Raw genomic sequence first — 14,504 nt, 5'->3', positions numbered from 1 at the left:
CCCATGGACTGCAGCCTACCAGGTTCCTCCGTTCATGGGATTTTCCAGGCAAGAGTACTGGAGTGGGGTGCCATTGCCTTCTCCACTAGTTATGCTAAAGTGAAATTTTAGTCACTCTGAAAGTGTTAGACGCACTCGGTTGTGTCTGACTCCTTTGACCCCATGGACTGTAGCCCGCCAGTCTCTTCTGTCCATAGAATTTTCTAGGCAGGAATACTGGAGCGGGTTGTAATTTCCTTCTCCAGGGGATCTTCCCTACCCAGGGATGGAACCTGGGTCTCCTGCATTGCAGGCAGATCCTTAACAGTCTGGACCCCAAGGAAGCCAAGGTATAGAAAGGACATATTAAAGATGTCCTTGATGTGCAACTTCTTAACCTTCCTGATCCTGCGGTCCATGGCTGACGTGAGTTATTCTGCTTCTAGAACCCTTATGTCCTATTTCCTATCTTTTTAAAAAAGTTTCATTGATAGAGATCTACTTTTTTTTTTTAATCTATTTTTGGCTGTGCTGGATCTTTGATGCAACACACAGGCTTCTTGTTGTGGTGGCTTCTCCTTTTGCAGAGCACAGGCGCTAGGGCACATAGGCTCAGTAGTTGTGGCACATGGGCTTAGTTGCCCTGTGGCATGTGGGATTTTGGTCCCCAGCCCAAGGATCGAACCCATGTCCCCTGCACTGGCAGGTGGATTCTGATCCACTATTCCACCAGGGAAGTCCCCCACTGCTCTTCTATCATCCTACTTTTCATACTCTGGCAAGTATACACAGTTTCAGAATATTCCAACAAGATGACCAGCCCATGATCTTTAAATACAATGAGTCTCACCCTTTCTTTGCTTGTGGTCCAAACATGCTTATTAAGGAGAGCTCAATCCCCAAATTAATTGAAGGTCAAGGCATTATCATTATTCACTGGGATGATGACATCAGATCAATTCATTGGTGATATTTTAGTCTTTCTTTGCAAGCAAAGTCTATTAATGCTATGATGAAGCTTGAGACTCAAATCTCTGCTGAATGAGATTTTTGCTTTAGTCAGATTTTATTTAAAAGAATATGCTTTAAATTTTATAGCATTTTTAGGGCTCTCAAAGGACCTCGCACACACCTGTAGAATAAAAAAAAAAAAAGGAAGTATGATTTCTATGTTGCAAAAGGAAGAAGCTCTGAGTCACAGAAGGTAATTATTATTTACTAATAATTCCAGGAATGAATCTATTCATCAAGAAGACCAGACTCTAGATATTTTCAGTTTCTGTACTGATTGTCTTCACAAGAGTTCCACAAGTATTTCAAGAACTTTTTTTTTTAAACTATCTGTAAAGAATAAAGAATAACTCATCAACTGTTGGTGGTCTGTGAAAATGTTAGTCGCTCAGTTGTGACCACATGGACTGCAGCCCGCCAGGCTCCTCTGTCCATGGAATTCTCCAGACAAGAATACTGGAGTGGGCTGTCATTCCCTTCTCCAGGGGATCTTCCCTACCCAGGGACGGAACTTGGTCTTCCACATTGCAGGCAGATTCTTCACCTATTCTTTCCCTGTCTGAGCCACCAGGGAAACCATGTTAGTGGTCTGTACATGATAGTAAATAGAAGTTGCCTTCTCAGCCCTGTGTCTGTCCAGGACTTCTGCCCAATAGGAGAGATAAGCTCAGATCGAAAATCTACCCCAGCGGACTTCACTGGTGGTCCAGTGATTGAGAGTCTGCCTATCAATGCAGGAGACAATGCCTGGTCCGGGAAGATCCCATGTGCCACGGAGCAACTAAGCTCATGCATCACAACTCCTGAGCCCAAGCTCAAAGGGCTTGTGCTCTGCAACAAGAGAAGCCTGCATGCCCCAACTGGAGAAGGCTTATGTACCATATCGAAGACCCAGCACAGGCAAGCAAAAAAACAAAAGAAAAAGAAACTCTGTCTTCTGGTGGTGAGTACCAGAGTCACTCAATGGATTAAATCAACTCATATTTCTCCACACCTTTAAATTTACAAGTTACAAGTAGTTCCTACGATTAGTAAATTTACAAGTAGTTCCTACTATTTTAGGAAGTTTATGGTTTAAACTTTATTAAATTTTAAATTTCACAATAAAATTCCAATGGTATAAAGAAACCAAAGAGTACACAGGCTATTGCTTCCAAATAAACTTTCTGCCGTCTGAGCCTTGTTGCTGGACTGCCAAGGAAGCCTCCTCCTCAGGGTGGTTTTCTGACTCAGTGGCAGAAGCACAAGGCCTGTGAGATGGCTTCTTGGATCGGTATGAGTTGAGGGGTGCCCCAAAGTCTGCACAACCAAAAGGAACTGAAACATGTCCATACATAAAAATAAAGATATTCATTGGGAGGTCTTACACATTAATTGTGCTTCCCTGGTGGCTCAGGCATGAAGAATCCACCTGCAATGCAGGAGGCACAGGAGATGTGGGTTCTATCCCTGGGTGGGGAAGATCCCCTGAAGGAGGGCATGGCAACCCACTCCAGCATTCTTGCCTGGAGAATCCCATGGAGAGAGGAGCCTGGTAGGCTACAGTCCACGGGATCGCAAAGAGTCAGATATGACTGAAGTGACTGAGCACGCAGGCACATTAACTGGGATTTAAAATACCAAAACAACACTTGTTATTCAATTTGTCCTAGAGCATAAGTGAAAATGGGCATAGGGTTTTTACACTTAAAGAATTGAAGGTTAGGGATGCTATGCTCTGACGCTTACCAGATTGTGCCAGGCATGTCAAGGGCAGCATGGCAGCCCTGGAGAGATGTGTGGGGGTTGGGACAAATAAGGCTGGAGGGACTCAAGGCAGAATGGTATGCAGCAACACAGATGGGCCTAGAGACTGTCATACTGAGTGAAGAAAGTCAGATAAAGAAGGGGAGATACAAAACAGGAACAGACCCCCAGACTTAGAGAACGAGCTTATGGTTGCCAGCAGGGAAGGATGATGGGAAGAGATAGGGAGTTTGGGATCGATCTGTACACACTGCTATATTTAAAATGTAAAACCAGCAAAGACCTACTGTGTAGCACTGGGAACTCTGTTCAATGTCATGTGGCAGCCTGGATGGGAGTTTGGGGGAGAATGGATACACGTATATGTATGGCTGAGTCCTTTTCCTGTCTACCCAAAACAATGACAACATTGTTAATCGGCTACACTCCAATATAAAATAACAAGTTAAAAAGAGAGAGAATTCTGTGTAGTCAACCTGGGCCAGCACTGCACTTGACTATGGGGTCACTGAAGAACGTGCCACCTGGTAGATCTGGTGGATCTATTCTGTTCCATTCTGGTTTCCTCCTACTTTGTAGGATCCTCTCCAAATGTTGCCTCTCAGAGATCACGACTTCGAGGATCTCCTCTAAAAGAGCGCTAACCAGTTGTAGGCAGGGTAGGAGAATCGGACTACTCCTGTTCACAGTTTTATACCAGGGAACAGTTCTGTCAAATGTGTGGGTGCTAAGTCGCTTCAGTCGTGTCCTACTCTGCAACACTATGGATTGTAGCCTGTGAGGCTCCTCTGTCCACAGGATTCTCCAGGCAATGCGTTGCCATGTCCTCCTCCTGGCGATCTTCCTGACCCAGGGATTGAACCTGTGTCTGTTACGTCTCCTGCACTGACAAGCCAGTTCTTTACTAACTAGTGTCACCTGGAAGCCCCTTCTGGTATGTAGCTCTATCCATTTTTTTTTTTTCACAGCGGGATTCTAGTTCTTTAAAGCATAAAGTAATTTAACATTAGATGTGAAGAAGCAAACATTTATATCATATATCAAGCAAAACAAAAAGATGCTCAACAATCAGCTTAAGATCTAGAACATTTCCAGGTAAAGCGGGGTTGATTTCAACCCTCTGTCAGGAGCATGACTAGCAGTTTCTTCTATGTCTTATCTTTGAAAGGAACTGAAATAGGAGATATAGAGCATCACAGGAGCATGGGTGCTAGCTGAAGACAACTCAGGCAGAGAGCTCCTGCCTGGAAGTGACTGCTCTAACATGGTGCAAACCTTATAAGAGGGAACTAGCAGGATGCCATGAACCAGAGATTGAAGAAAAGTGAAAAGACACTTGGCCAGAAAGGCCTGGGTAGAAGAGCTGTCAGTGTGGACAAGTTACCACCAGCCCAGCAGGAACCTACTGATACAACGTGGACCTTATGTGATGAGGATGTGTTCTATGAGACTAGTTTTCAGGTTGCTGAAGAGGATTCCTTCTCTGACTCTTACACAGAATGCATAATAAGAAGTGAGTTTTCTAAACCTATCACGGAAGAAGACTCACTTCTTAAGTCCTTTGTCTGAGAGAAGGACTGAAACAAGAGCTTTCTCAACAGGTTCTTATGGCAAGCTCACTTCTTGAATGTTCCTTGGAATACATGAAAAAAAAGGCAAAATAAGAACTTCCTCAACAGATTGTTGGACAGAATCCACTTCTTGAGTTTTCTGAGTACAAAACAGGCAAGAAGCTTCCTCCTGGAGGAATACCCAGTGCTGACTTTCCAGATCCTAAACAGCTCACAGAACATACTAGAATGAAGTCAAGCACAAATAAAGAATACGATGCTCCAGAAAAATAATTGTCTTCACAATGGATACATTAAGAGAGTTCAAGAATAGAGCATTCCTGAGAAAGCATCTCTGAGTTCACAGTCCCTGAGATCATGTATGTGCAGAATGTGGGAAAGCCTTCAAGGAGAGCACAAAACTAAAAAGCCATTTTCTGGTTCATACTGAAGTGAAGCCATTTACATGTACTCTTGAAGGGTGCGGGAAAACGTTTTTCCCTGTCCAATCTGTGTACACATGTACTGGGAAGAAACCTTTTGTGTGTCTGTTTGAAGGCTGATGCAAGTTTATTCAATCAAATAACATGAAAGTTCACCTCTTAACTCATGCAAAAGCTAAAGTGAGTCAGTGAAAGAAGATGGAAAATAATCCTCCAACAGGATAACATGCGTGCTTAGTTGCTCAGTCATATTCAACTCTTTGCAACTCCCGTGGACTGCAGCCCGCCAGACTCCTCTGTCCATGGGATTCTCCAGGCAAGAGTTCTGGAGTGCATTGCCATGCCCTCCTCCAGGGGATCTTCCAGAGTCGGGGATTGAACCTGTGTTTCCTGCACTGCAGGTGGATTCTTTACCATCTGAGCTACCAGGGAAACCCTTAAACAGGATAAGCATATTAACAAAAGAGTGATTGGAGACAAATATGCCTCATATGCCTCATTGATTATTGTTTCAGGAAATAATTTTTAAATCAATATAGCCACCTTATATATATTTTTAAATGTTACTAAGATGCTCCTATAGTCTGTGATAATATTTTAGAACTCTGTGTATAAAATTACAGTGTGCTTCTAATAGTAAGGTCAGTAGTGAACTTCAAAAACAGAATCTCTAGTTATTATAAATTACATTTTTGGATATGGGCATTAATGTCTCATACTATAAAAACAAAATTAACTTTGCTTTTTACGTTCGCAGTTTCCAATTGTTTAGCTTTTTCCTTTTAGGAATATACTTCTTAATACATGTGATAATTCCAGGTGGCACAGTGGAAAGAATCCTGTCAATGTAGGAGACTCGGGTTCAAACCCCAGATCGGGAAGATCCCCTGGAGTAGGAAATGGCAACCCACTCCAGTATTCTTGCTTGGGAGATCCCACAGACAGAGGAGCCTGGTGGGCTACAGTCATGGGGTTGCAAAGAGTCAGCCATGATAGAGCATACGCACATAATCCTAGAGAATGCAAAGTTTGCATTGAATTGTCAATAAATGAATGAGTAGCTGAACTTTAAGTTAAATATGACATTTAATCAGTTTACTTTTTATCATTGTATCAAACCATATTGAAATCATATAGTAGCTGTAAATGGTTATTTGATAGTATCAATACATTTGAATCCATTTTAGATATTTTAAAATGTGCCCGTGTGCTCAGTCATGTCCAACTCTTTGCAACTCCGTGGACGGTAGCCCACCAGGCTCCTCTGTCCATGGGATTCTCCAGGCAAGAACACTGGAGTGGGCTGCCATTTCCTTCTCCAGATATTTTAAAATAAAAGGAAATAATCTCACCCCAAAAGAACTAAGACAATATGTCCTTCTTTTTCCTCCTTTCCCCCAACAAAGTACTGCTATCCTGGGCTTATCTTCCCTATATATTTCTTTATACTACATATATACACCACTAATCAATATGTAGTTTAACTTTGTATGCTTTAAACCTTGCATCAATGGAATTACACTGACTATCTTCTTCTGTGACTTGCTTTTTTTCTTTTTCTCCTAACACTATGTTCCAGAATGTCATCCTTAGAGATGCCTACTGCTGAGTTTCATTCATTGTCACTGCACTATGACATTCTATTGTGTGTGTATAACACAAATTATTTCCATGTTGCTACAGGGGTATTTGGGCTTCTTGGTGGCTCAGGAGGTAAAGAATCTGCCTGCATTGCAGGAGACCTGGGCTCGATCCCTGGTTCAGGAAGGTCCCTGGAGAAGGAAATGGCTCCCCACTCCAGTATTCTTGCCTGGGAAATCTCATGGACAGAGGATCCTGGTGGGCTACAGTTTATGGGGTTGCAAGGAGTTGGACATAACTGAGTGAATAACACACACACACACACACACAGGGGTATTTGGGTTGTTTTCTGGTATTTTGTTATTACAGACTTTGTGGTTGCTATGAACTGTTTTTAAATGGGATAGTACCAACTTAGACTTCTACTGATGAGTACAAGCTCTAGATATTGCACATGGCACTGTCTGATTTGTTAATTTTTGCCAGCCTGGTGGGCACAAAAGGCATCTCCCATAGGTCTTAATGTAAAGTTCCCAGATCACTAAAGGAAGTTGAGCATTTCATATATTTATTGGCCAACAGGTTTTCTCTTCCATGGCATGCAGGTTAAATCCTTTGCCCATTTTTGTATTATATTTTTTTATAATAAGCAAGATATTTAAATATCTTAAAATTTGATTAAAAACTAGATACCCAGAAATAGAAAAAAAAAATCCACCTTAACATTCATACAGAATCTTAAAGGATGACAAATAGCCAAAACTATCTTGAAAAAGAAGAGCAAAATTGATTCTTAATGTCAGAGTATAGTACAAAGCTACAATAATCAAAACAGTGTGGTACTGGCATAAGAACAAAGAAAACAATGAAATAGAACAGACAGCCCAGAAATAAATCCTCACATATATAGTCCAGTGATTTTCAACAAGGGTGCCAAGACCATTCAGTAGGGGAAATGACAGTTTCTTCAACAACCAATGACAGTAAACAACATGCAAAAGAATGAATATGGATCCTTACCTTGCACTATATACAAAAATGAATGCAAAATGGATAAAAGACTTAAACATAAGACCTAAAACTATACAACTCTTAGAAGAAAACAGAGTAAAAAAAGCCTCCTGACATTGGATTTGGCAACGATTTCTTGGATGTGACACCAAAAGTGTTAACAAAAGCAAATGTAGATAAATTGGATTACATCAAAATTTAAAACTTCTTAGGTCAAAGGACACAATCAATAGCATGAAAAGGCCACCTACAGAATGGGAAAAAATATTTGCAAATCATTTATTTGATAATAGTGGGTTAATGTCCAGAATGTATAAACAAAACTCCTACAGCTCAACAGCAACAAAAAAAAGACCAAATAACCTGATTAAAAAATAAGCAAAGGACTTGAATGGATGTTTCTCCAAAGATGAAATAAGATGGCCAACAAGCATATGAAAAGATGTTCAAAATCAATAATCATTAGAGCAATGCAAACCAAAACCATAATGAGATATCACCTTACATCCATTACAAGGGCTAAAATAAAATTTTTTTTAAAAAAAAACACAGAAAATAATAAACATTGATGCTGATGTGAAGAAACTGGAATCCTTGTGCACTTTTGTGGAATGTAAATTGGTGTGGCCGCTGCAATGCAAAACAAAAAAATTAAAGTAGAATTATCATATGATTCAGCAATTCCACTTCTGGGTATATAAGAAAGAACTGAAACAGAGACTCCAAGAGGTATTTGTACAGCCATGTTCAGAACAGCATTATTCACAATAGCCAAGACATGGAAGCAATCCAAGTGTCCATTAATGGATGAATACATAACCAAAATGTGGTATCAGCACAAAATGGAATATTACTCAACTTCAAAAAGGAAGGAGATTCTGACACAGAATACAGTATGATGAATCTTGAGGACTATTATGCATAGAGCTAGGAGGCATAATATTAGTGACATAGGAGGCATAATTCTAAGAGAAATGTCAGTCACAAAAAGACAAATACTGTACGAGGTCCCTAGAATAATCAAATACATAGAAACAGAGAGTATAGCAGTGGCTCCCAGGGGCCTGAGGGGAGGGGAAAAGGGATACTGTTACTTAATGCAGACAGAGTTTCAGTTTGGGAAGATGAAATAGTTTTGGAGATGGATGGTGGTGATAGTTGTACAACAGAGTCAAGTACTTAATACCACTGAATTATACAGTCAAAAATGGTTATGATGGTAAACCTGATGTCATGGATATTTAACTACAATTAAAAAAAAGCAACACAACATTGCTCATCAACTATCCCTGCGTGCATGCTCAGTTGCTTCAGTCATGTCCGAATCTTTGCTGTCCCTTGGACCACTGCCCCCTAGGCTCCTCTATCCACAGGATTCTCCAGGCAAGAATACTGGAGCAAGTTGCCATGCTCATCCAGGGGATCTTCCCCATCCAGGGATCAAACCTGAGTTTCTTGCATACCCTGCATTGGCAGGCAGGTTCTTTACCAATAGCACCACCTGGGAAGCCTGCAAATCAACTATATTCCAATAAAAATGTAAAAAAGAGAGAAACAACATAGACAGGAATTATATCAGACTTCTTGTCAGAAACTATGCAAACCAAAAGATACTGGAGAGACTCTTTTTTTTTGGTACTTCTCTGGATATAAACCAGTGAGAGAGTGATCTCCTCTGAGAACATGGAATTTCCATGTTTTTTCCCCGCTCTGCTTTGCCTAGCTGTCCTGTAAAGGGGAGCAAGGGACTGGCATTTGTTGCGTGGTTTACTCCTTGCAATTTGTTGCCTGGTTCACTTCTTCCAATTTGTTATGTAGTTTACTCCTTGCAATTTGTTGCGTGGTTTACTCCTTGCAATTTGTTGCCTGGTTCACTCCTTGCAATTTGTTGTTGGTTCACTCCTTGCAGTTTGTTGTTGGTTCACTCCTTGCAATTTGTTGTGTGGTTTACTCCTTGCATTTTGTTGCCTGGTTCACTTCCTGCAATTTGTAGTGTGGTTCACTTCTTGCGATTTGCTGCATGGTTCACTCCTTGCAAATTGTTGTGTGGTTTACTCCTTGCAAAGTGCTTTAGAAACCTAACTTTGACCTTGATATCTTACTCTCTGAAGTCAGTACTTCCTGAAGTACCTGAAGTCAGTACTTTCTGAAACTTGGCTTCCACTCAAGTTACCAATGAAAACACTATTACTTGGAGAGATTAAATAAACTGCCAAATTAGGACAGCTCATACATAGTGGAGCTTGAGCCTCAAACAAAGGTCTGTCTAACTTTGACAGACCTCCTGTTTGTTTTTCTTTTTGCCATCCGGTGCAGCATGCAGGATCTTAGTTTCCTGACCAGGGATAGAACCTGTGCCCCCTGTGGGTAGAGGTGTAGAGTCTTAACCACTGGACCACCAGGGGGGGTCCCTGGAGAGACATCTTTAAGATACTGAAAGAAAAAAATTCTACATCCAGTAAAAACATCTTTCAAACTTGAAGGCAAAATAAACTGCCCCCGACACCTGATCCCCCAACACACAAATCAAATGCCTATTCTCTGAAAGGTATAATTCTAGGTTCTGGGTTATGACAGTGAACAAAGCCAACATACACCCTAAAAGAGAGAGGACACAAGCAAAGACTCATGTAAATAAAGAGTGGACTAGATGCCCTTAAGTACTGTGGAGAAAAGAGAGCAGAGACAGAGAGAGGGAGTGCTGAGCTCTAGGATTAGGAAAAGCCTCACTGGAAGAGGGACATCTGAGTAGACGCCTGACTGAGCTTTGCAGATACAGGCAGAGAGACCTCTAGGAAGAAAAGAAACCAAGAGCAGAGGCGCAGAATCGGGAGTCAAAGGCAGAGGGCAGCGCTTGGAGACCCCGGACAGTTCAGAGGTCAGGGAGGAGGAGGGAGGAAGAGCCAGGAAGGACTGGAGGTGACACAGAGAGTGTGGGGTCCCAGGAGTCAGGGGAAGAAAGTGTTTCCAGAAGGGAGGTGTGACCATGTGAGGGGAAGAACGCAACTGAGAATGACTCTGGACTTGGCACATCTGCTCTGATCAGGGCTTCTCGGTGATTGTGGGGTTAAGAGAGAAAGGGAGACAACCAATAAAGACTGCTCTGCAAGTGAACTTTTCTCTATTGCCCTGGGGCAAGGATATTTCACAAATTCTTAGTTAGGTGATGGCAATGTTCTACCAAGAGGTAAACAATGATGAGTAGGAGGGAGTAAAGGCAGCTGCTTGAGTGAAGTCCTTGAGGAGACAGTGCAGGGCTCCCTGGGGTCGGGGAGCGCTCAGAGAGGATCATGGCTGGTGGCCCTCAGGATATTAACTCTTTGTCAGTAATTTGCATTGCTAATATTTTCCCCCAATGTATGGTGCCTTTTTCTGAAAGATATTCTTGATTTTTTTTTTTCTTTTTTGGCACAACATGTAGCCTACGGTGGGGTCTTAGTTCCCCAATCAGGGATCGAACCTGTGCCCCCTGCACTGGAAGAAGGATTCTTAACCAGTGGACTCCCAAGGAAGTCCCAAGATACTCTTAATTTTAACGTCATCAACCTAACCAATCCTCACTTCATCGTTGAGCCCCTGAGCCCCCTAGGGTTGTCAGGATGGAAGCTCTCGATCTCAGGGCGGGGCACGAGTCCCCAGGGTTAATGTTGGGTCCAAGACTCACCTCAAGCTCTGGATTCTTGCCCCTTCCCAGAGCGACAGAGCCCAGAACGGAGGATTAAGCAGGATGTGCTAAATTGCAACAGTCTTGTCCGACTCTTTGTGACCCTATGGACTGTAGCCCGCCAGGTCCCTCTGTCCATGGGATTTTCCAGGCAAGAATACTGGAGTGGGTCACCATTTCCTCTTCCAGGGAATTTTCCTGACCCGGGGATCGAATCCATGTCTCCTGCATCTCCTGCATTGGCAGCGGATTCTTTACTACTGTGCCACCTGGGAAGCAGGATAAATTTTACTTAAGGTTTCACAAAGGAGGCAGAAGAGAGAACTTATTTTGCATAGGAAACATTATTCTAAGAGTTAAAATTCTCTCTAGAAATGTGTGCTTCCCTTTAAAATTCTTCCAGTTCTCTTGGACATCCTTCTTTTAAAAATTCCCCTTTTAAACATCCCTAGTCCTCACTCTCATCAGAACGGAATCTTCCCCAACTCCCACCGCTAACTCCCAGGTTTTCCCTCTGCCTTTGCAAGTCTCTTTCTCAGAGCATCTCTAGTCCCCACAGCAGCTGGTGCAGCTGGGTTACCAGGGTCAATCATTTGAGTTACTGTACACAGCAACTCTTTTCTTTCATCAGCAATCTTGTGTGTATGTGTTTGATCCCATTAGCAAGGTAACCAAATGCAGAGCCCCATGACCACAGGCACACCTGCTCCAAATATGAACCGTAACCCAGAACTCCAAGAACCTAGACACGTAAGCAGCCTGCTCTTGTTCCAAGGCCAAACTCATTAGTCAAATAGCTGTTTGCCTAACAAAAACTCATCTCTCTCTGGCTAACTGAATGTTAGAACACAAACAGTCCTGTTTCCCCAAGGCAGATGGAGTTCCAGGAACCACCATCTGGGGCCTGTGTCGGGGGGGAAGCGAGAAGGAGAAGGTGGGGACCAGAGCCCTGGGTCTTGGTATCTGTCCTGAGGCCACAAGCAGAACCTCATTCTGGAACAAGCCTCGTGTCATCTGGAAGCTGCTGCAGGTTAGTTTACCCACAGGAAACATGCTGATGGGATGGGCAGGAAAGAGGCTTCATTTGGTACACTTGGGTCCTGATTCTGCCAAAATCAGATGCTGAGGCCCCGCTGAGGACTCTGGAAGGAAGTGGAGCTGTTTCCTTCTCCTGTAGGAAAAGCGAGACCCGAAAGCCCAACCCTATACCAGCCACTGGGCTAGGGCTTTTGCATGCTGCATGTTAAGTCGCTTCAGCCCTGTCCGACTCTTTTCGACCCTATGAACTGTAGCCCACCAGCCTCCTCTGTCCATGGGATTCTCCAGACAAGAATACTGGAGTGGGTTGCCATGCCCTCCTCCAGGGGATCTTCCCAACCCAGGGATTGGATCTGCATCTCTTATGTCTCCAGCATTGGCAGGCGGGTTCTTTACCACTAGTGCAACCTGGGAAGCCCAAGATGTACTTTTTTTTTATCACTTTATTTTGAACTAATTTTAGATTTAGAAAAAAGTTGCAAAGATAGTACAAAGAGTTTCCTTATAGGTCTTACCAGGCTTTTTCAAATGTTAACAATGTTTAACCTCTTATATAATCATAGTACATGCACTCTTTATTAGTGCACGAATTCTCAAATTATTTCATAGAGTCAGAGCAAACAACACTGTTAAAGTCTTATCAGCCCCCTCTCTCGGGTGAGAAAACTAAGGCTCAGAAGAATAAACACTTTACCCAGATACACAGTCAGTGCCACAGCAGGTCTGTCCCTGTACTAGTCCATCAGAGGGTGACTTGCGAGTTGAGGCTATGTCTTAGTCATCATTTTGCCTTACATCCAGCATTCAACACAGAACTTGGCACGTAAGGAGAGCTAAGGAAACATCTGAGCCTGAGCCTATGTAAATATCTGACCACCAAGAGCCCCCTCTACTTATTCAGGTAATAGTCCTGGGGAAGACTTAGAGGATGGAGAGATGTCAATCGTGTAAGGATCTGAGTCTTTGACCTGCTGTTGACAGGACACTAGAGAAGTCCTTTAATTTTTCTCAGTTTCCTTATCCATGTATCTCCTTCAGGGGAGGTGCAAGAATGTCTCCAAACACACTGACATTTGATTTTTAACTTCTTCCCTCTAATGGGCACTGTCTTGTGTATATATACTTGGGGGTACAACTGAGGTAGGCGAGCACAGAGAAGTCCAGTCAAGTGTCTCATTCCTGCTCCTCAATAATTAACAACCTATGGCAGGAAGTGAGGAAGAGAGGAGGGACCAAGGTCTGCCAGCTCCTCCCACAAGCCATGTGGTCATGTGCAAAATGACTCACCTCATCTAATTCTCATATTAGCCTTACTATGTTAACTAGTTACTTTGGTTATTGTTGAAATAGAATTGATTTAATGGTATGTTAATTTCTGCTGTACAGCAGTTATATATATATATACATATATATACATATATACATATATGTGTGTGTGTGTGTGTATATATATATATATATATATATATACACACACACACATTCTTTTTTATATTCTTTTTCATTATGGTTTATCCCAGGATACTGAATATAGTCCCCTGTGCTATACAATAGGACCCTTCTGTCTATCCATTCTCTAGATAACAGCTATATCTGCTAACCCCAACCTCCCATCCCATCCCTTACTCCACCTGCCTACCGCTTGGCAACCACAGATCTGTTCTCTATGTTCGTGATTCTGTTTCCGTTTCACAGATAGGTTCATTTGTGTCCTATTGTGCGTGCTAAGTTGCTTCAGTTGTGTCTGACTCCGTACTGACTGTAGCCCGCCAGACTCCTCTATCCATGGGATTCTTTAGGCAAGAATACTGGAGTGGGTTGCCATGCCTTCCTCCAGGGGATCTTCCCGAGCCAGGGATCGAACCTATGTATCTTATGTCTCCTGTATTAGCAGGCGGCTTCTTTACTACTAGCGCCACCTGTTCTACTTATAAGTAATATTATTTGGTATCTGTCTTTCTTTTTCTGACTTACTTCACTTATGATGATAGTCTCCAGTTCCACCCGTGTTGCTGCAAATTAGTCTATGTTAAGATTACGTGTTTTCACATCTACAAAGGAAAACTTCACTCCTTCAGCCTAAACTGGTAGGCTTTTTTTTTCCTTCAAGTGAGAATATATGAAAGAAGAAGAGAGGGGGCAGATTTCCACTTTTAAGTCTACATGGCAGCCTTTCACAATTTGTGGAATCACCTGGGGCAGACTCATGTTTGTGATAAGTTCAACAGTTCCAGTCTGTCCCCGGTAGACGAAAACAGAATATGTAGACACAAAGCCTTGGAATCAACATTTCAACCAGCTCTCTGGGTGATTCTTCAATGCAGTAAACTCAGAACTGATGAGGCACCATAACCAGTACTAAAGAGCTTGATATACAGAAGACAGATTATTCAATTATCACACCTATTAACTGCAAGAAATGAGTGCTTCAAAAAGATGCACAAACCTGCTCATTTTCTTCACAGAGGAGAAATGGGACAT

The 14,504-nt window shown here is 42.4% G+C and overlaps 1 protein-coding gene and 1 pseudogene across 2 annotated transcripts in view; one reads left to right on the top strand and one right to left on the bottom strand.

Annotated features, from left to right (window-relative positions):
* The window catches only part of SLC35F3 (solute carrier family 35 member F3), a 409,744-nt gene that overhangs the window by 64,655 nt on the left and 330,585 nt on the right, over nucleotides 1–14,504 (bottom strand). The gene's annotated exons all lie outside the window — the stretch shown is intronic.
* LOC145532391 (zinc finger protein 42 homolog) lies at nucleotides 4,039–4,921 on the top strand (annotated as a pseudogene).

This window comes from Giraffa tippelskirchi, chromosome 2, assembly GCF_054371585.1.
Source record: "Giraffa tippelskirchi isolate mGirTip1 chromosome 2, T2T-mGirTip1v1.2.pri, whole genome shotgun sequence".
NCBI classification, from domain to species: Eukaryota; Metazoa; Chordata; class Mammalia; order Artiodactyla; family Giraffidae; genus Giraffa; species Giraffa tippelskirchi.
The sequence above is the reverse complement of the archived record's forward strand: the minus strand, read 5'-3'. Positions and strand labels throughout refer to the sequence as shown.